Genomic DNA, 23,921 nt, shown 5'->3' on the forward strand with positions numbered 1-23,921 from the left:
ATGCTGATCTGTCGTGATGCAATTTCCACCTTATCGACAGGCTGAAAGAACTTCTGGGGGGAAAGAGATTTTCCGGCGATGAGTACGTTCACACAAATGATCGCAAATGGGTCGTGACCAAGGAGCGGATTTCCGTCGTGGAGTAACTCAACGATTTGTAGAACATTTCGACCCTTGTTTACAGGCCGGCTGGGGTGGGCGAGCCATTCCAGGCGCTACAGTCTGGAACCTCGCGACCGCTATGGTCGCAGGTTCGAATCCTGCCTCGGGCATGGATGTGTGTGATGTCCTTAGGTTGGTTAGGTTTAAGAAGTTCTAAGTTCTAGGGGACTGATGACCTCAGAAGTTATGTCCCATAGTGCTCAGAGCCATTTGAATCTTGTTTACAGAGACTTAGTGACTACGTTGAAAAATAGTAAAATAGTATCAAGTTACGTAAACTGAAGGTGCAAGAATGGAGAAGGGGCGGGGGGGGGGGGGTCTGGAAGAAAGGAAAGGAAATGGAAGGAATTAATGATGTCAGCTGCATCGGGACTTCATGTGGAATGAGCGGCGACGAGTGAAAATGTGTGCCGGGCAGACATTAGAACCCAGGAGTGCATGCTTACTAGGCAGTTACCTTATACACCGCGATATGTGGACACAGTGTTTATCGCAATTGCGTGGACTGTCTCGGTATTCCCAACGCGTGACTCACATTCCCACTTCGCGCCACCTATCTGTTGTCCCTACCCTGCCCCTACCCATGTCCCCCTAGCTCGCTACTTTGAGATTGCAGCGGGAGGTCGAACGTGATTGTGGATTCGTACTGCAAGTGGTGGATTCATAGCCGATCGGGGCTAGTCACTTATATTAATGCATGATGTCAACTATCTGTCTCACTTTGATTCAGTAAAAGTTACTTTGGTTACAAAATAATGCGTAACTTACTTTCTGAAGTCTCCGTGTAGTTATGAATAAGATTTACACAAGCAGATTTGTAGACATCTGCTTAAGCATTTGGAAACATTAGCTGAAGGTGACCCGTGGTCGACGATCGAGGACTCACACTTACACTCCAAGGTGCTGAATATTGGCTCTTCGCCTTTTTGGACCACTGTGCCTACGTCTGCAAAATTCTCCTCCCGCAACAAGTGGTCTAGCGCAGTCTTACACCGAGGAAGTTAAACACCTTCCACCTCCTCGGTCCCTAACGTCTTCAATGCATTACCGAGTCATGGGCCACCACGAGCGTCGCTTGCTTAAATACTGCAAAACCTTGGCTTCGTGGCTGGAAAGTGTCCAACTGCCATTCGATGTCCTTTGTCTCAGTACGGCAAGGATGTAGCTACGAGGCTCTGGCACACTACGGACTTTTTCTTTGCCGTTCTCTACGACCTAGACGCCCAACCGCCCACCCCTGCAACCCGGAGGGAGCGCAGCAGGATTACGGCACAAATCGTGACACTGGCACGCTGCAGACTACACGGAGTGGTGGTGAGGACCAGACGTCAAGATTCGACGGAACAGAAACATATCACCATGCATCATATCTTCTTCGATGGAAAACAACGACGAAGACTAATCACCGAGATCTACACCTGTCGCGCGCAGCACGTCACTTATCAGGTCAATGCCTTTGTAGACCAATATCGCAAAATGTACCAGGAGGAGCCTACCAACATCTGTGCTGAGGATTTTGTTGCCACACATCACACGCACCCTCGCTGCCAACGAGGTGGAAGGGCTGACGGGGCTCCGTGTGCTATGGGGTCCACGATGCAATCAACAAAGGTACTTGAGTAGGTCGCCCGGCGTCGACGGATTGTCAACAGAATTTTATCGCGCCTTCCTTGAGCTAATAGTGTCGTGGTGGACGATACGGTTTTATGATCTGTTGACAACAGACAACGTCGTACCGTCAGCCTATGTCACCCACCCACAAAGCGACGCCGGGAGCGACGACAGCACATTACCGCCCCCTACCTCTGCTCAACGCGTTACTGCAAAGTACTCCCTTAAAATTCTATCCCCAGAACAGAGAACGTTGGGTGACTCAATCAATACACAAACGGCCACAGGGGAATGTCGCGATTTAATCACACTGGCAGCGGCGTGCAGACACGGCACCGCGGTGCTCGCACTTGATTTTGGCAGCGCATTTGACAAGATGATGCATCGTTTTCTATTCTCCGTAATGCGTTTTCCACCCCTCTTTACTGCAGTTATTCGGCTGCTGTATGGTAGCGCCGAGGCTCTGGTTCAGATCAATGGCAATGTGGTGGGACCAGTGAACATCCGCCACTCCATAAGGCAGGGTTTCGCATTTTTGTCACTACTCTACCCCATAACACTGGTGTTTCGGTCCACATGCTGACTAAAAGGGCTTAGTCCACTCGTGGACCGAAACACATGATGGTACTCGATTTCATGTCAACATACGAACTGCAGTGGGCAGTACCATGAATATGGCTAAATCCTCTGCAATGCCCATTGGACATGCCTCTCACATGGAAAATTAGCACCACTCCCGTGCGTACAGATCCTTTGATACCTTGGTAAAATTTTCACCTCCACTATACGCTGGTTCATTTTCATCAATTTTCGGCATACTCTCCAACTTAGCTGGCCGGAGTGGCCGAGCGGTTCTAGGCGCTTCAGTCTGGAACCACGCGACCGCTACGGTCGCAGGTTCGAATCCTACCTCGGGCATCGATGTGAGTGATGTCCTTAGGTTAGTTAGGTTTAAGTAGTTCTAAGTTCTAGGGGACTGATGACCTCAGAAGTTAAGTCCCATAGTGCTCAGAGCCATTTGGACAATTTTTTTCCTCCAACTCATCTGCACAGCAGCGCGACATAATCTACTCCCCCGACTCGATTCTTTATAACGTCTCGAATACCTCAATCAACATGTGGCGTCCAAGATGGTTCACATCGAACAGGTATTCCCACTGCCATCAGTCATTGGACGCAGCGTCCAGACCATGTTCGGATACTTTCTTACAGCTGGTGCGCTCTTTAAGGAAACGCTCACCATTCCTCCATGAGCGGGGACGTCGGCCTAGTCAACGAACTACACCGAGCGGCGTCTTTGTACATGGTCACCATACAAAAGCAGTGGAAAGGGGCGCCTCCCTTATGCACAGATTGTTGGACATTACAGGTGATAGTAGCCCACATCACGCTCCACCTGGCGCACATTTCTGATTTCATCGTTGACTTCAGTTACGCTCACACTCAGTTACCGAGCACACACCTTCCTCGGACCAGAGATTTCTACACCCACTACTTCGCTACATATGCTGCAACAACGAACTCAAACATCCAACGACGTCGTGGTCCACGGTTTGGCGTAATGTCCAGCAGCATTTCCTTCCCTTCAACCTCTGGGTAACATGGTACCATGTCACATGTGGAAAATTCGCCAGAAATCAACATCTACACGCAACCGATTTGTCGGACACTCCACACTGTGCAATTTGCAATCTCGTTGATAACAATGCCCACCAGCTGACTTGTGTGCCATCAGCGACGTCTGGAAACTGGGTCGACAGTTTTTTGCCTGCTACCTCCGTGTTCTGCCTCACTCGATTTACCCATGGACTTCTATCCATCCTGAGGATACTCATTTCTTCGCCACCAAAAATCGTGCTATAGGATGGGTCAAGAGACAGACGATCACTTACCTGTATACTCATGGCGGTAAATCACACCTTGACTTCTGACAGTATTTACAAACCGCCCACAATGAAATCAAGCACCGACTTTGATACTGCACCTTCGCTATCTTTACATCACCCCCACTCAGCTGGATAGTGCCACACGCAGACGACATACCCACTCCGCCCCCCCTCCCCCTTCCACCTGTCCCCTTCTGATGTCTGAGACTCCCTGTGCTACATTTCAATTTCGTACCCCACAGCAGGGTAGGTGCATGGACAAGTGCCCCTTTCCTTCATGCACTATACCAGGTCAAGCCAGTCGCTCCCCCATTTCTACTGTGTCCTCCTTGGCTTCCACCCTCCTTTCGTGGACTTCTGCCCGGTGGTGGTGCCGGGGACACCGTGACCAGGCCTTGCATGTTGACCCCTGTCCACTCTGCCCCATGGCCCATCTGACGAGCATAATGATGCCTCCAAGTGTTATCATGCCTTCGCTCCTTCTTCCCTCTTTGTCTACGGCGTCACACCTCCTAGTCCGCTATCAGTTTTTTTCCATTGCCCTCTCTCCTTGTTAATAAAGACTTCTGCACGCCTCGTTTGAGGGTAGTGTCTAATGTTGGTTCTGCCAGAGGTAAGCCTTCACGTTGTATTTATACTTGTAAGAGTAAAAAAGAAATCGGTGGTGTGTGGTTCAGGGACGGGAAGGGGGAGGCATCCTTGACAAGTAATCAAAGCGTCCTATCTTCCGGGTTCACACGCAGGATCGGCTTAAATTTTGAATGAAAGCCATCCGCAATGGCGGCCAAACAATTTCGGCATAAGGAATCATTTTCGATCTATGGACAGCCTTTTCAAAGAGAGCAGAGGAGCGGATAGAGGTGGGAAACTGTCCCTAAAGTGCAGCAAAATCAGCAATGATAGATGTCATGAGGATTCAGAAGGCAATGGAAACCAATTAATTAAAGAAACACAATGTGTATCTGCACGACATGTGGTCTGCAATTGAAAATGTATCATGATGATCTCCCTATTGGCCAAAGATTCCGTATTAGGCCCCCATTTCAATCTGCAGGAGGGCACTGCCAAGGGGGAGATAACCATAAGCAAAAGACTGAGTATCAAACGAAAGGGTAAAATGCTACGAGTCGGAACGTGGAATGTCGGAACTCTGAATGTCGTAGGGAAGCAAGGAAAACTGAGAAAGGAAATTCAGAAGCTCAGTATAGATACAGTAGGGACCAGTGAAGTGAAATGGAAAGGCAGTAAGGATTTTTGATCAGACTAATACAGGGCAGTATCAGCAGCAACATAAAATGGTATAACGGTAGAAGTATTCGTCATGGAAGGAAAAGTAGAGCAGAGAGTGAGTTCCTACGAACAGTTCAGTAATAAGGTTTTTCTGATGAGAATCGACAGCAAACCAACACAAACAACAGTAGTTAAGATATACATGTCGACGTCATAATCTGAATATGAAGAGATGTAGAAAGTATATGAGGATATTTCAAGGGTAATTCAGCATTTACAGGGAGATGAAAATCTGCTTATCATGGGGGATTGAAAAGCGGTTGTCGGGGAAAGATGTGAAAAAAAAGGGATGCGGAAGAATATCGGGTAGGCAGTAGGAATGAGAGACTACTTGTGTTCTGCAGTAAATTTCAGACAGTAACAACGAATATTCTGTTCAAGAACCAAAAGAGGTGAAGGTATACTTGGAAAAGACCCAGAGACATGAGAAGATTCCAAGTGGTCTACATCGTGGTCAGACAGAGATTCCGAAATCAGATATTGGACTGTAAGGTGTTTCCAGGAGCAGAGATAGCAGTTTAGTAATGATAGAGAGTAGACTGAAATTTGAGACTCGTCCACAAGAAACAATGTACAAATAAACGGGGACCGAGGTACTCATGCGTTTGAAGACTTCTGAGGCTAAAGATACAGCGAAAATTAATACTCCAGTAGGCAATTTAGATGAAGAGGCATGGGTATCTCTAAAAAGGGAAGAAAATGATAGTGGACAGACAAACATAGACATAAGGAAAGTAGAATCCTTGGGGAACAGAATTAATGTTTCCAATGGAAAATGTGAAGAAATCTAAGAAAGAAAGAGTCGTTGTGAGGACTCATTGAGCATACAGGAAAGTCAAAATACCTTTCGGTGAAATTAAAGGCAAGGGTATTAACAACAAGAGTGCAATGGGAATTCCACTTCTAAGCACAGAGGAGAGAGCGGATAGTTGAAAAGGGTACTTGAAGGCCTCTACGAGGGGGAGGACTTTTCAGCTAACGTGATGAAGAAATGGAAGTCGATATGGAGGATAGGGGATCCATTACTAGTCATAGTTTAATAGAGCTTTCGAAGACTTACGATCAAAGAAGACAGTGAGGGTAGACCACATTTATTCGGAATTTCTGAAAACCTGGACGAAATGGTATCCAAACGTCTATCCAGGTTGCTGTGCAGAATCTGTAAGCTTGGAGACATACTAACAAACTATTGGAAAAATTTGATCCACGCAGTGTGGAGGATAGTGAGGGCTGGTATGTGGAAGAAATCTCTCAGAGTTAGTTTAACAGCTTATGCATTCAAGTTCTGCCGACATCTGGTCAATGGCGAGGCTGAATGGTGGGCCGTAGGACCCAGTGACAGACTTGTGGTTGAGAACTTACTTTATTGCTTTCAATTACGACAATTCTCCATTTTCAATCAGAGCTGGCCATGCCACATTCGAGCACAGCAGGCAGGGCAGCACGACCTCACCCCACGTAAGACGGTACTTGCATCAGCAACCAGCGATACTGACCTCAGACTGCGGAAGCAACCAGTGGCCTGTCAGTAGGCCAAGGCTCTGATGTCTGTGGTGAGCTCCTTATTCTTGCTGCGTCGGCCCTCTGATGTCGAACGCCCCTGCCCAGGCGACCCAGGTATGGCTCTCATCCTCCACAGTAACCAGGGGTTACCGCCCTGCAAAGGATCATGGCCTGCTGCCTTCTTGTTGGAGTCTAGCCGGTTTTGGCGTAGGTGGCAGGTCCGCTGAACTGTGGCATCAAGTCCCCCAGGCTGGATTTAGTGCGTGTGACTGCTGCCCCGTGCTGGTCTTGAACCCATGGCTGCAACTGGTGACACCCAGTCATCTCATTGTCTGGTGCAGGCCTTGCATCACGATAGTACTGCTGGGCTTTGAATGCCTCTGTCTCAAAATTCAAGATATTTACACTGCTCCAGGATGCATTCGTTGCACTATCGCCTGGTTCCTGGTCACACAGCTCATGATGTAGTTTTAACCCTGGTGTGGTGAATCATTCTGCTTGCTGGCTGTTACTGCTGTGTAGTGCAGGTTTTGAAAAGCACAGCTAACCTGCCTTGCAATCCTTCTGCCTATCTACTGCTGTAGACTATAAGTGGTCACTGTGCATAGAAACACTCCATGGCAGCTTGTTACAAATTTCTACTAAGACTAGGTAGTGGCACTAGACTGCCGCCCTTCATGGGAAAGGCCCAGTCCCTTAGGTCTTGCTCAAGACTGGTTCCTCACCGTGAACTACTTCCACCAACGAACAACAAAACAAGTGTCACAGAACCAAGATTTTGCTAGGTTAGAAATCTTAAATACTGTGCATTTCTTACACTATATTAGGCTTCATGGCTGCTTCCTTGTAACTCCTTCGGCACATCCATTGCTTCCTGTATCAGTGCTTACCGTACAGCTTTGCTCAGTACAAGGCTTTCTTCGCGCTTCTGATCTTCCTTAAGTCTAACAAATTCATCTTCTAAAAAATACTCTACACATCACGGTTTTGGGGTTCAATTCACTAGGACCTGGATTACCCACAGGTCAGTGTCGAACGGCTTTCCATCTCAAGTAAATAAAAGCTATGCAAAATTATGGAAAATAAGCCTTAATGTTACTGCTTGCATTATAAATAGATTGTCTACTATGATAGAAACTCCTTGGGAGAGATCAACATTGACGACAGCTTGCCTTACCAGGAACCTCTTTCCACTATGTTTTACTACACGCCTCTGCACCTAGACTTTGTCTATGTCTGCGCATAGACTTTGTCTATCTCTCACCACTGTTGCAACAACAATTTCTTAAAATTCCACCGCGCGCTCTCACTGTTGCGTGGAGATCCTTAGGTGCACCAGTGCCCACCCTCCTAGAAAATTCCGGTGCCAGACGTCACAGGAATGCATCGAGAGCCCTTTGCTCGGCTTCCTGCAACACTTTATTCTCCTCAACATTCTGCGTTAATTCGTATGTACACACGTCAGTTTTTCGGATTCTCTCTGAAAAATACTCTATGGCGTGGTTAGAACTCTTAGAAATAACAGCTGCTAACGAAAAAAGCGTGCCCTATTCTGCTTTTTGTACCTTTGCAATAATCTTTGCTTTAGCTGCTCAAAAGTTTCTGCCTTGTATAGCACTTCTGTGCATCATACCATTACTTCGCTTCTCCTGAAAGGAGCAATACAACTACATACAACTGTCTGTCTTACCAATCTCGTACGTCAGCAAATGACGAAGGGTCCTTGACAAACGATAACAGATCCTCAGATGTTCTACTGCAAACAGGAGAAACAAGGTTCGCAACAGCTAATTCTAATTCTAGACTTAGTGATCTTAATAATCCCAACTCCTCATTCTTCGCCGTCAGCTCATTATTTCCAAACGCATTTCCTGCTCTTAATTGTGCTACTTCGTGAACTAATTGCTGCACATCTTCTCAACTGGCGACACCTTCTGTCTCTGATTCCGCTGTTGCACTACCCTTTCTGATATCTTATGAACCCAATTATAACAACAAAAGAACAATCCTTAAACGACAACACTACAATACATAAGCCACCTGGACTCTCTGCATTGTCTCACCCTATGTCCAAAATTGTGACACGTATCACAGACAACTGCCACAGACCAGGCACAAAGGGCAGATTGTCCAAGAAAATTACACTATGTACCTCTCATGTGTTCTAACAACTGATCCTTACAACTACCCCTGAATTGAGAAACTTCCACAGATTCTTACGCTTTCAAAAAAGTAACACTGAAGTCGTGATGACCCCCAATTCTCGACTCTGTGTACACTACGAAACACAAACAACAGTTCCAATCACATCACAAGGAAGATACTGACAAGGGAACCTCCCCATCGCACCCCTCTCAGATTTAGTTATAAGTTGGCACAGGGATAGGCCATGAAAAACTGAACACAGATCAATCGAGAAAACAGGAAGAAGTTGTATGGAACTATGAAAAAAATAAGCAAAATATACAAACTGAGTAGTTCGTGTGCAAGATAAGCCACATTAAGGTACGTATGTACAGAGGTGCACCGTGGTCCCGTGGTTACCGTGAGCAGCAACGGTGCAGAAGGTCCATGGTTCAATCCTCCCTCGAGTGAAAAGTTTTAATTTTTTATTTTCAGACAATTATCAAAGTTCATGCACTCAGACATGATCAACTTCGCTCTCCAAAATTCCAGGACATGTTCAGATTTGCTTGGACACATGCAGGATTTGACGGTCTACACACGGAAAAACTTGAAAACGTTAAAAACGTATGTTTTGACAGAGCACAGGGAAAACTGTGCGACTGTGAAACTGTTGCGTTCATTTGTTGCCATTTATGTGACAAACTCTTATGTTTTCATCACTTTTTTGGGAGTAATTATCACATCCACAAGAAAACCTAAATCGGGAAAGGTAGAAGAATCTTTTTACCCATTCGCCAAGTGTGCAAGTTAGGTGAGTCGACAACATATTCCTGTAATGTGACCGCACATGCCGTCACCAGTGTCGTATAGAATATTTCAGACGTGTTTTCCTGTGGAGGAATCGGTTGACCTATGAATTTGCGATCAAATGTTTTCGCTTCGTATTGGAGAGGCACGTCCTTTCGTCTACTAATCGCACGGTTTTGCGGTGCGGTCGCAAAACACATACACTAAACTTATTACAGTGAACAGAGACGTCAATGAATGAACGGTCAGATCGTAACTTTGCGAAAATATAGTAAGTAAAATTTCTATTCGAAGGAGGACTCGAACCATGGACCTCTCGTTCCGCAGTTGACCACTCTAACCACGGGATCACGGCGCTCGTCAGCTTATATAGTCCTTGATGTTGCATATCTTACACTTGGACTACTCAGTTTGTATATTTTGCTTATTTTTTCATAGTTCCACACAACTTCTTCCTGTTTTCTCGATTGACCTGTGTTCAGTTTTTCAAGACCTATCCACTGTGTGAATTTATAACTAAATCTGAGGGGGGTGCGATGGGGAGGTTCCCTTGTGAGGGCTGTGGCTGGGACGTCGTGCTGTGGGTGGTAGCACACCCTCCGCTGTCCACTGACGGAGACCTCAGTTTTCCTGTCACAACACTGCAGGGGCCATCTGCCTGAGGGCGACGCAGTGTTGGGACGATGGGGCTGCGTGACAGGCTGTTGGGTGAGAAGGCGAAAGATCTGACCGAGAACCGGAGAAAATTCTCGTCCTATGTGAAATCGCTAAACGAATCTAATTCTTCTGTCCAGTCACTCGTTGACCACTCTGGTGTTGCAATATAAGATAGTGAAAGGAAAGCCGAGGTTTTAAACTTCGCATGTAAGAAATCGTTCACGCAGGAGAATCGTAGAGACTCACGTATGGGTGACATAGTAATAGGCATCCCTGGCGAAGAGAAACAATTGAAAGAGTTGAAAACAAGTAAGTCGCCAGATCTGGATGGAATCCCATTTCGGCATTGGCTCCTTACTTAGCTTGCATTTATCCTGAATCTTTCGATCAGCGTAAAATCCGAAGCAATCGGAAAAAAGCGCAGGTGTCTCCTACACAGGGTGAGTCACCTAATATTGCCACTGGAGACGCCTCCCAAACCACAAAAAACAGGAAGTAACCAATTCTGTAGACCGAAAATGAGGAGAGGGGCTGCTGTAATAGGTTAATAAAAATCACTGAGAAATGCACAAGTCTGATTTACAACACATACTTAAGTTTTTTTAAATGGAAACCTGTTATTATTTTTAGCACATATGCAAATAGAAATAAATATTTAATCAATGCCGTTTGTAACACTGTAAAATATTAAGTACATCCAGAGTAATTTGTAACGTAAAGTTGACGCTTGAAACCTCAGTCGTTCAGTCGTGTGTTGTAACAAACAAGATCTGTACGGGTATGTTTACTATGTTTACGAGTTTGGCTGTCTCCGTGTCTGCATGTAGTGCTTGCTGAATTAGTCCTTGTACTCAGAATAACTGTAGTACACTGTACTGCCGCACGCCTGTGATAGTGTGCTGTACACAAGTAAGAACAGAAGTACGCACAGTAGGAACGTGAGAAGGTCGCAAGTACAACAATGTGTACAGTCTTGTAAGAACAGTGAAAATGGTTTATCTTAACTCTGGAAAGGCAGAGATGATACTCATCTATGTCGAATGTAGACAAAATGCAGCTGCAGCTGCAGCCTGCAGGCTGTATGCAGAAAGGTACCCGGACAGAGATCATCCAACGCGCCGCATGTTTGAAAACATCTACGAACAACTGTGTGCAACAGGTACGGTCGTAACACGCAAATGGGTCTGTAACAAACCTATCACAGGAGAAACATGCGCAGTTGGTGTGCTAGCTGCTATTGCCGTGAACCCACACATGAATTCACGTGACATCGGTACAGGCACTGCAGTAGTCAAAGTAGTGTAATGCACATACTTCATCGTAACAAATTTCACCCGTATCATGTGTCGCTGCATCAGCAGTTACATGGACATGACTTTAATAATCGAGTGAATTTCTGTCAATGGCCATTAACGGAGAATGTGTTGCAGTTCTAAGTGTTTACAGATGAAGCAGGTTCCACAAACAACGGTGCAGTGAATTTACGAAACATGCATTACTGGTCCGTGGACAGTCCTCCCTGGCTTTGACAGATAGAGCGACAGCGACCGTGGAATGTAAATGTATCGTGCGAAGTAACTGGCGACCATCTCATTCGTCCTCACTTAATTGAAGACACCAAAACAGTTGCAAAATACATCGAGTTTCTACAAAATGATCTGCCAACATTGCCAGAAAATGTCCCGCTGGAAACGCGTATGTGTTATCAACATGATGGTCCTCCAGCACATTCTGCAAGAAACACTAGGCTGACACTTGACAGAATGTTCAACGGGCGTTTCATAGGACGTGGCGGACGCAGAAACTGACCAACCCGTTTTCCTGATCTTACACCTTTAGACTTCTTTCTGTGGGGTACGTTAAAGGAGAGAATGTACCGTGACGTGCCTACAACCCCAGCGGATATGAAACATCGTATTGAAGCAGCCTGTGGCAACATTACACCAGATGTACTGCGTCGTGTAAGACATTCATTACGCGGTAGATTACAAATGTGTGTAGCAAATGATGGGCACCACTTTGAACATTTATTGGCCTCAAATGTCAGGACACACTCTTTAACAATCTGTAATTGAAAACAAAAACAAATTTGTAAATTTAACTAATTTTTTTAACAAATCAGTGCTTTACAGTATTCTTTAGAGGAAAGGATTAATAAAATGTTAGCATGTGAACATAACTTGCTGTTCAACTCACTTCTGTATCTACATTGCATCACTGTTCTTTTTGTATCCCTAATTAATTCGGTTGTCTCCGATACACACGATTGAGCTACTGAGGAATTACTCAAGCGTAAACTTTACGTCACAAATTACTCTGGGTGTAATTAACATTTTACGATGTAAGAAACAGCATTGATTAAGTATTTTTTTCTATTTTCACTTGTGCTAAAAATAATAACAGATTTTCATTAAAAACTTAAGTATACGTTGAAAGTCATACTTCCGTGCATTTCTCAATGGTTTGTATTAACCAATTACACCAGTCCCTATCCTCACTTTTGGCCTACAGAATTGGTTATACCGTGTTTGTTGTGGTTTGGGAGGTGTTTCCAGCGGTAATGTTAGGTGACTAACCCTGTATATGCGAAGGGTAAAAAAATGGACCTGAAAAAGTGCAGACTAATATCCGTAACATCGGTTTCGTGCAGAAATCTGGAAGCTATTCTGAGTTCGAATATAACGAACTTCCTAGAGACCGAAAAGCTTATGTCTACGAATCAACATGGCTTTAGAGAGCATCGCTCGTGCGAAACTCAGCTTGGCCTTCTCTCACATGTTGTATTGCGAACTATGGATGAAGGGCAACAGGCAGATTCCATATTTCTAGATTTACGAAAAGCATTTGTGACGGTACCCTACTGCAGACTGTAAATGAAGGCACGAACATAAGGAATAGGTTCCCAGATATATGAGTGGCCCAAAGACTTCTTTGGTAATAGTATCAAGTAAGTTTTTCTCCACGGTGACAGTTCATCAGAGCGAGGGAAGTGTGATAGGACTGTTATTATTTTTTATACTCATAAATGATATGGCAGTCAGTCTGTGATTGCCTCCTGATGATGCTGTTGTCCACAGGAAGGCGTAGTCGTTACGTGACTATAAGTGGATACAAGATGATTTGGACAAGATTTCTACTTGGTGTGGCCAATGGTATCTAGCTCTAAATGAAAAAAAGAGTCAGTTAATGCGAATGAATAGGAAAAACAAACCCTTAATGTTCAAATACAGCGTTAATAACGTCCTGCTTAACACAGTCACGTCGTCTACATATATGGGCGTAGCGTTGCGATATGAAATGGAACGAAGATGTGAGTATTGTGGCAGGGAAGGCGAGCGGTCGACTTCGGTTTATGAGGAGAATTTTGGAAGTGTATTTCATCTGTAATGGGGTCTGCATATAGGACGCTAACGCAGACTGTTCTTGAGTACTGGTCGAGTGTCTGGGATCCCCACCAGGTCAGATTAAAGGAAGACATCGAAGCATTTCAGAGGTGGGCTGCTAGATTTGTTACCGGTAGACTCGAACAACGCGCAGGTCTTACGGAGACGCTTCAGGAACTGAAATGGAAATCCATGGAAGAAAAGCGACTATCTTTTCGATGGACCGATATTTAGAGAACTGGCATTTGAAGCTGACTGCAGAACGATTCTACTTCCGCTAACGTGCATTTAGTGTAAGGTCCACGAAAATAAGGTACGAGAAATTAATGCCCGTGCGGAGGCATGTAGACATTCGGTCGATCTGTTTGCGAGTGGAACAGAAAATGATATGAGTGGTAGTGGTATAGGCTACCCTCCGCCAAGCAACGTACTGTGGTTTGCGGTGTATGTATGCAGATGTAGACGCGAAGTGAGTATGTCCTGTTATGTACCTGTGGCCGGCAAATGTGCAGCGGATTTGCCTAACACCAGCCTGTAGTTTGTTCCACTTTAAACAAGAATAACTTGCAAGACAGCGGCGCAAAGCAACTATCACCAATGCCAATAGGAAGGTACCATTTTCATAAAACGGCTTGAAGATCTTTCACAAGACAATGGTAGAATAGGTGTCCGTTAGGATATTATTGGAAATCTTGTACGAGACATATGACCCTGGGAGTCTTAATGCTCGTAAAACAGCTGCAGTTCTTTATGATTTGGTTTGCAAAACTACTAGGTAAATGTAGGTGGGTATCACTAAGTGTCTATGCGCATATTACGCATTTCTTTTAGCTTACTAGGACGTGGTGTATCTTGCACGGAGTGACAGTCAGTGACAAGCCAGATGTCATCAATAGGGTAGACACACGCAGAATTATGGGAAAGGATGTCACCTACAGCTCGTTTGCGAGAAGCAAAATCAACTGCCACGACTTAAGAAATGCATTGGAGGCCAAGGTGGACGGTCCCATAGCACAAAAATGTCATCTCTGACCTTTGTTCGTATGGTAGTGAATCCTTCCATACGTCTACAACTTTATGCGACAGATATAATGATTCATCTAACAACACAGCAAATTTCCACTGTACACCAACTAATAATGACGCAAATGTGCCCATCTCAACCCCAAATGAACATGTGATGCAACTTCTTGGAACGCTACAGGAAATGTAAAACAGATGTCTGACTTGATGTATGATTGTTGAGAATGCTGTTAGCTGCATGTGAGGGAACGAAGAAATGTTTGCATTTAGCATTCCAATGCCCTCTTCATTATCCTTAAATGACACAGGGAAGTTTATAATTCACTGGTCCGCCCGTTTATTCATTCATTCATTCGGATACTGTGTTTCATAAATTGACCATAAAGGATATTATTCGGGAATGTGAAACAGACTAGTTATTCATTAGTAAGGAGAACCAGCCATTGGAGGTTACTTCTGTAAAGTACGATAACAACAAATTAAATGACAAAATATGACTAAGTACTTGCATTGATAGTTATATGGATTGCTTCACGTTATTTTGTGTATATTCAGGGAGAAACGAGTATGTGTACTTTGAAAAACGCTGATACTCGTCATTCTCTCCTATATTTCTTAATTACTGTTTTCTACATTTTTACAGTGTCAGTTACACCGTCAGTGAGAGTGCACCGCGAGTCCCTGCTGCTAATAAGGCGAGTACACACATTTTTATTCCATAGGCACGCAGTCTGCTTAGAAGACGCTTGCGAGGAACGATGTCGAGAGCTTTCTGGAAATCTAAAAATATGAAATAAATTTGACATCCCCTGTCGATAGCAATCATTACTTCATGAGTGTAAAGAGCTAGTTGTGTTTCACAAGAACGATATTTTCTGAATCCCTGTTATGTGTCAAATAAATCGTTTTCTGCGTCGTAATTGATAATGTCGAGCACAGCACATGTTCCAAAACCCTACTCCCTATCGACACTAGTGATATGGGCCTGTAATTCAGCGGATTACTCCTATTTCCCTTTTTGGCTATTAGTGTGATCCGAGCAGTTTTCCAGTCTTTAGGTGCGGATCTTCCTGTGAGCGAGCGGTTTCATGTAACTGCTAAATATGGAGCTATTGTGTCAGCATACTATGAAAGGAACCCGACTGGTATACAATGTGGACAGAAGGCATTGCCTTTATTAAGTGATTTAAGCTGCTTTGCTGCACCGAGGATATCTGATTCTATGTTTCTCATATTGGCTGTTGTTCTTGATTGGAATTCAGGAGTATTTACTTCGTCTTCTTTGGTAAAGGAGTTTTGGAAAACCGTGTTTAATAATTCTGTTTTAGTGGCACTGTGATCAGTGACTCCACCGTTGTTATTGCTCAGTGAAGTTATTAACTGCGCCTTGCCACTGGTGTACTTTATGTATGACCAGAATCTCTTTGGATTTTCTGCCAGATTCCGAGACACAGTTTGGTTGTGGAAATTATTATAAGCATCTCGCATTGAAATACGCGCTATCTTTCGAACTTCTGCAAAAGTTTGCCAAAATTGAGGATTTTGCATTGTTTTAAATTTGGCATGCTTTTTTCGTTGCTTCTGCAACAGTGATTTGACCCGTTTTGTGTACCGTGGGGGACCAGTACCATCACTTATATATTTATGTGGTATTTATCTCTTAATTGCCGTCGATATTATCTCTCTGAAATCGTTGCAGATCTTTTCTGTGCTTACATGATCAGAATGGAAGGAGTGGAGACTATCTCTTAAAAAGACGCTAAGAAAATTTTTATCAGCTTTTTCAAATAGATGTACTTTGCGTTTCTTTTTGATGATTGTGGGTGTTACGGTAATCAGCCTAGCAGCAACTGCCTTGTGGTCGCTAATCCCTGTATCCGTCATGATACTCCCTATTTGTCCAGGATTATTAGTTGCTAAGAGGTCAAGTATGCTTTCGCAACCATTTACGCTTCGAGTGGGCTAATGAACTAATTGTTCAGAATGATTTTCTGAAAAAGCATTCAGTACAATTTCGGATGACGTTTTATGTCTGCCGCCGGCTTCAAGCATATAATTTCTCCAGCATATCGAGGGTAGATTGAAGACACCACCGACTATAATTGTATGACTGGGGTACCTATTTGAAACGAGACTCAAGTTTTCTTTGAACTGGCCGGCAACTATATCTTCTGAGTCGGAAGGGGGACGCGGGGAGGGTCGGTAAAACGATCCAATTAATAGTTTAGTCCGATTGTCAAGTATAACCTCTACCCATACTATTATGCAGGACCTATCTACTTCAGTTTCACTACAAGGTAGACTACTTCTGAAGCAATAAATACTCCACCAGCTACTGTATTTAATTTATTCTTTCTGAACACTGTTAGGTTGTTTGAAAAAATTTCAGCTGAACTTAATTCCTTCATTAGCCAGCTTTCCGTACCTATAACTATTTGGGATTCAGTGCTTTCTATTATGGCTTGCAGCTCTGGTTCTTTCCCAAGACAGCTAAGACAATTTACAACTACAATACCGACCGTTTCTACAACTACGTTACTGTGTTTTACCAGCCCCATTTTAGACGGAGGACCTTTTAATTCCCATTACAAGCAGGATGATTCCAGACAGTCCTCTCTGGCATATTTTATCAGTATAAAGTTGTTATTCGTCTTAAAGATTTTTTTATTGCTGGCTATGGCTAAATACAGAGTAACCCAGAATTACGTTAACATTTGAAAATTCAATACCTCACGTAATAACATAGCGAGAGAAGTAAATATGACACACATGCTCGAAATGGCATGGGGTGTTACCGAAACCGAAAACGTGTACTAAATGACCAGCAGATGACGCTTCACATGATACGAAAGCAATAATTAGTGCAACAACTGATTTTTTACAGACGACGACCTATATAACAAATGCTCAACGCGTCGACCTTCATTCACCAACAATACCTGTAATCGAGGGGATTATATTGTGAACAGCATGTGCCATCCCCATGACGTTATTGTGAAAATTTACGAAACTAGTGCGACGATATAAAAACAGTCGCAATAACGAAAATATTGATAAAAGCCATAATGACGATGTGTTGTGATTATTGCAGTGAAATATTATAAAATGATATAGTAAAAGAACAAAGAAAATTACTATTAATACGAAAACTATGTATTTTACGGGTAATCTGTGAACAAAGATAAAAATGAATAGACATTCCACTAACGAGAAAGGAAGAGAAAAAACTAACTGCTCTTCGTTTTGTTCTTGATTGTAGAAGGACGTCATCGACGATTCGTGATGAGAATGGTATGTGTTTGTTATTAATACTGTAAGAAAAAGCATTCTTATGATAATAATAATTAATTCTACAAATGTGTAAAATTGTGTTTTCCTTTCAATAGTGCAACGAAAGGCAAACCATAATTATTGCTGAATAATTTGCAGTTTTAATATACTGAGCTGATTTTGTTTGAAAGACGCCATTATGGGCGAGAACATAATTTTAAGTTTTTCATTACGCCACACGGCTTAAAAATAGGAACTCACTCGCTGAGAATGATCTGCTTGAGTGTTTCACTTGAAAGTGAATTGATATTTCATTGCAGAAACAGTTTTTGTGTTAGCCTGGACCAGACAGCACGGATCAGGTCTCACACGATTCACTAGATAAAAAATAATTGTAATTCAGATGTAAATAGAAAATAGCTTTCAAAGAATTTTAATCAGATCTATACCAAGATTTCAATGCGAACCTCACAGAAATCCCAGAGTCTCTTCTCATTAAGAGAACACTAAAGCTGGTCGGATTTTAATGTGCGCGACGTTTAGCTTTGCTACATTTCATGTGTAATACGTCAAACATGCTACGCTGATTAAACTCGCATTTGAAAAGAACTTAACATTACTCGCACAACGATCAAATCCTTTCACGTAACCATCAAGATTTTGGTGCACTTTAACACAGCACTTCAGCTTCGTGTTGCAGAGCGGCACTTCGCGTCTGCAAACGACGAAAGGTTCGTGAAACATAATATTGTAACAACGACAGGCCATCAGAAATCTAAAGTGTCTGGGGCTAAGGCACCCAAGAAAAGTACTTTTTTTTTTTTATTGAAAATAGCAAAGCTTCATTAAGGTGGCTTTAATGGAGCTGCACTTTCTAATTTGCAACCTTTGATATCAGAGAACATCATTACGTGTTAGTAGAATTGAGTATGCTGCATTTGCAATTGATACTGAGAATAAGTCATCTTAATTATTTCTTGTGCTACACGAACATTGACAATGACATCGTACAATTTGGATAGTAGCACAAATGGCACCCATAACGTGGGGCCAAATTCTTGTTATAGACTGCGAAGAATATTTAACGAATATAGAAAACTTAAGTGAAGTTAAGAATACATAGTGATTAAACTGTATAACTTGTATATGTATGTGTATATTTATGACGTATATTTAATACTGTACATAATTCTTTTTCCATGAACTGAACGAGAACTCTATTGTGAACTGAAGGAGAACAGAGACGTTTGATTTGGACAAAAAGAAACTGAGCTTGGCCCATAAGTTGATCAGAGGCAGAAACATTTACAAGGTAAGAACATTTTTCTCTGCGCACCAGCTTGCTGATATAGTGACTAGTAACTTGCGTCACGTAACATTTACATGTAAATTGCACTAGTGTGCATTGCTTTGCGTGTGCTTGACAGCAGATTGAGTAGCACCTTAAGTGACATTTTTCCATTTTTAGCTGTGTGTAACGTTTTGGAAGGGAACCCAGTGGTTAAAAGACTGAAGGGGAAAGTGAATATATACCGTGTGACGATATCTGTGATTTCATTGTATGTAAGAGAAGTTACCTAGTTTAACATTAACTATGGTTCGGCCGAAGAAGGTAGTAATGTTAGAAAGTGAAACGTAGAGGATACGGAGCATAGTGTGGAACATGTACCACAGCAAAACGATGCTCACACTGTCAATGAGGAATCGGATATTCAGTCCACAAGGAGGGAACCCCATGCGCAAATCCCTTCTAGGGATGTTGATGGACGTATCGAGAATATAGTTGTGAAAGATGCAAAAACAGATTTACCGGAAACCGGAACTGTTAGTAAACCTCAAACACGAGTGAGTTCCATAGAAAACCTGGTGTATGAATTTCGCAGGAAACTAGAATTAAAAGAGAAAGAACGCGAAGAAAGTTTAATTAAAAAAGTAGTATCCGTAATTGATGAAAAGGACAAACAGCGCGAAGATAGGGAGACAGCGCGTCACAAAAATCTGACAGGAGAATTCAACGCTGTCATGGAAGCGCATGACATGGCGATATCAGACCATGTACACGCGGAGGTCAGCAGGGTACGAACACAGGATGATTCAGAGGCTGGTCAGAATGAGGTAATGGATGCTCAGCCGCACAATGTCGAGCGTAAGAGCAAGAAGTAAATGTCGAGAAGTTACCACGAGTTGAAACGAGGTGTAGCTGCGAGAATAGTTGCTCCAGCGAGCAGCGTGAAAACAAGACGCGATACGGTAATGCACCGATCGTTAACGTGCAGGGCAACGATAATCCTACCCCGCAGCAAAATAGCAATGTTTGCGAAACAAACGAAGGAGATGGTAATGCAGCAGTTGTGGGCGATATTGCGCCTACGCTTGCGCGCATGAAATTAGATGAGTCGATGTTGTCTTTAATGAAGACAAGAAAACGACACACCGTGTAGTCTTTGTAAAAAGCTTTAGAAAAGTAATGCGTAGCTACTGGTCAGAAAGACAAAAGATACAACTAGTAGTATCGTACATTACAGGAGATGCGGTTCTCTGGGCTATGGAGGCTGCAGAAATGTGCGATATCTTTGAGGAAATCGAGAAGCAATTTCTTAATAAATTCTGGTCCTTGAGTACTGAAGAAAGACTTACAGGTCTATAATCCAGAGTTGTATACCGTTAAGAAAGGTTCATTACGTAAATATTTCGAAAGGTACCTGAGCATGACAAGGTAATGGACTGAACCGATCTCTACACGAGACATCTTGCGAATCTTAAAGGCAAAGTTGCCTATTGTTATCCGGGAAAAATTAATCAATGTATCGGATACTGACCTTTAAGCATTCATGTCATTGATTGATTGCTTGATTTAATTCAGGAAGACGCTAGACAAGCAGCAGGAGAAACGAATAGTGCCTCCAACAACAATAATGGCAACAGTAATAATGGTTTTGGAAGCCCACGGAAGAATGGGTAACCGAATAATGGAAATAATTATAAAAATGGAAACTACAACAAGGGTAGTAATTTTCATATTCCACAGAATAGTCTCAATCAGGCTCAAAGTGCAAACGGTAATAAACCGTATTTTAAAGGCGACAAAGAAGATTATACTAGGAAGCGCCATAATGATGGTAGCTTCGGAAATAACTACCAGGCGAAAAATTTGAAAACACAGCATGATCAATGGCATGACCACATGCAAGGAAGTGTGACAGTCAACATTATAAATGTACAGAGTACTTCGTCGGGAACAGCTTGGGCGGTGAACGCGCAAACTTCATACCGGCGCCAAGTCAAAATGCACATACAGTAGAGCACGTGACGGAGCAACAAGACTCCGCACTGCCGTTAAACGCTCTGCGACCAGCATAAGTCCCCCTTTCTTGGTCGATAGGAAGTTAAGTGGGTGCAGAATTAGGGCACAGACAACCATGCTACGATGCAACGATGGCATGGATATACGAGACGAACTCTCAAGGGAACCCGAAAGGCAAGAGTGTGTACAAGCCGCGATTCAGGCGACGATTAACGATGTACCGGTAAATGTGATTATCGAAACTGGTGCATCGATGGCGGTCATAAGTGAGGAACTGCATGGATATATTGCTGCGGTGAAAATATTGCAACGTCTTCCGGTGCAGAATTGTCGAATCCACGGGGTAATAAAGGGAAAAATGAAAGTATATCGTTTCAGGCACAGGCGGAGGTAAGTGTGGGAAATGAAGTCATAAAATGCTCGTTCCTGGTTGTAAAGCAGTCCCGTGTATCCCGGGTTTAGATTTTTTACGAGACAGGTACGTGATTGCAGACTTGGCTCGAGCTTCCCCAACTTTCGTCAATGATGGAAGGCAGATGACTCTGAATCTTGCTAGAAACACAGTCGGTGATCGGATGGAATATGGGAGTCTCACCATACCCTATGAGGAGCTGCAAAGTATGTTTTTAAAGGGAGATGAACTGTTTCTTAGTCACCCTACATACATTAAGGACACACAAGAAGAATTAAAAGACATCAAAGGAGAAATTGAAAGTAAAGTTGACGAGTCAGAATATTTGAACTCGAGTCAACAGCAGCAGTTGAAACACACTCTAACAAAATATGCACCTGTATTTTTGGCGAAGCTCGGCATCATAAAAGGTTATGTCTACGATATGCAGGTCAAGGAGCACAAAACGTTTTGTCATGCCACATATTCCGTTCCTCACTCAAAGAAAGAAGCTGTCTGGAAAGAAATAAAGAAGATGTTAGAATGGGGCGGAGGGTGATAGAAACCTCACTATCGCCTTATAACAGGCCCTTGCTTCTCGTTCCAAAGGCTGATGGCAGCTTAAGATTAGTACTGGACGCGTGGGATATAAATCAAATTATATTGCCTGTACGTACTCGTCCAGAGTACTTAGAGGAGCAAATTCAAAGATTTCAAGGAGTGAAATTTCTTTCCACAATCGACCTTTGATCGCCCTACTGGCAGGTGTTATTATTGTAAAGATCTAGACAATACACAGCTTTCATCTTTGCAGGACGAAGCTAACAGTTTAGAATATTGCCACCAGCCGCGGTGGCCTAGCGCTTCTAGGCGCTTCAGCCTGGAACCGCGCAACTGCTACAGTTCTACAGTTACAGGTTCGATGCCTGCCTCGGGCATGAATGTGTGTGATGTCCTTAGGTTAGTTAGGTTTAAGTAATTTTAAGTTCTAGGGGACTGATGACCTCAGATGTTAAGTCCCATAGTGCTCAGAGCCATTTGACCCATTAGAGTATTGCCTTTTGGCTTGAATGTAAGCGCAGGCGTTTTTATTGCTTCTCTTGACACTGTGTTAGGACCAGACTTACTTGAAAACGTAACTGTCTATGTCGACGATTTGTTAATAGCTACTAGCACGTGGGAAGAACATCTTCAGTTAATGGAAAGAACCTCACAGCACTTCAAACAAGCAGGTGTAACAGCGAATTGAAAGGAGTCAGAGTTCAGTAGAGAAGAGATTAAGTTCTTGGGTCACATTATCTCACCTCAAGGGATTGTGCCAGATAGCAAAAAGCTACAGGCGATTAAAGTGTGTCGTTATCCAACAAGCCGGAAACTATTAAAGGTGTTTTTTGGGGTGGCCTCATTTTTTAGGCGTTTTGTGCTTGACCAGCTATTAAATAGTTCTGAATTAGTAGGATTGCTAAAAAAGAATGTAATCTGGCTCTTCACAAAGGAGTGTGAGGAAGCATTTGACAGGATACGCGAGGCTTTGCTCAATGCACCTCCATTACACCATCTAAACATGAAAGAGGATTTCTGTCTTGCGACTGACGCCTTGGTTTCAGGATTACATCTACATCTACATTATTACTCTGCAATTCACATTTAAGTGCTTGGCAGAGGGTTCATCGAACCACAATCATACTATCTCCCTCCCATTCCACTCCCGAACAGCGCGCCGGAAAAACGAACACCTAAAGCTTTCTGTTCGAACTCTGATTTCTCTTATTTTATTTTGATGTTCATTCCTACCTATGTAGGTTGGGCTCAACAAAATATTTTCGCATTCGGAAGAGAAAGTTGGTGACTGAAATTTCGTAAATAGATCTCGCCGCGATGAAAAACGTCTTTTCTTTAATGACTTCCATCCCAACTCGCGTATCATATCTGCTATACTCTCTCCCCTATTACGTGATAATACAAAACGAGCTGCCCTTTTTTGCACCCTTTCGATGTCCTCCGTCAATCCCACCTGGTAAGGATCCCACACCGCACAGCAATATTCTAACAGAGGACGAACGAGTGTAGTGTAAGCTGTCTCTTTAGTGGACTTGTTGCATCTTCTAAGTGTCCTGCCAATGAAACGCAACCTTTGGCTCGCCTTCCCCACAATATTATCTATGTGGTCTTTCCAACTGAAGTTGTTCGTAATTTTAACAACCAGGTAGTTAACTGAATTGACAACCTTGAGAATTGTACTATTTATCGAGTAATCGAATTCCAACGGATTTCTTTTGGAACTCATGTGGATCACCTCACACTTTTCGTTATTTAGCGTCAACTGCCACCTGCCACACCATACAGCAATCTTTTCTAAATCGCTTTGCAACTGATACTGGTCTTCGGATGACCTTACTAGACGGTAAGTTACAGCATCATCTGCGAACAACCTAAGAGGACTGCTCAGATTATCACCCAGGTCATTTATATAGATCAGGAACAGCAGAGGTCCCAGGACGCTTCCC

This window comes from Schistocerca piceifrons, chromosome 5 (genome assembly GCF_021461385.2).
Source record: "Schistocerca piceifrons isolate TAMUIC-IGC-003096 chromosome 5, iqSchPice1.1, whole genome shotgun sequence".
Classification (NCBI taxonomy): domain Eukaryota; kingdom Metazoa; phylum Arthropoda; class Insecta; order Orthoptera; family Acrididae; genus Schistocerca; species Schistocerca piceifrons.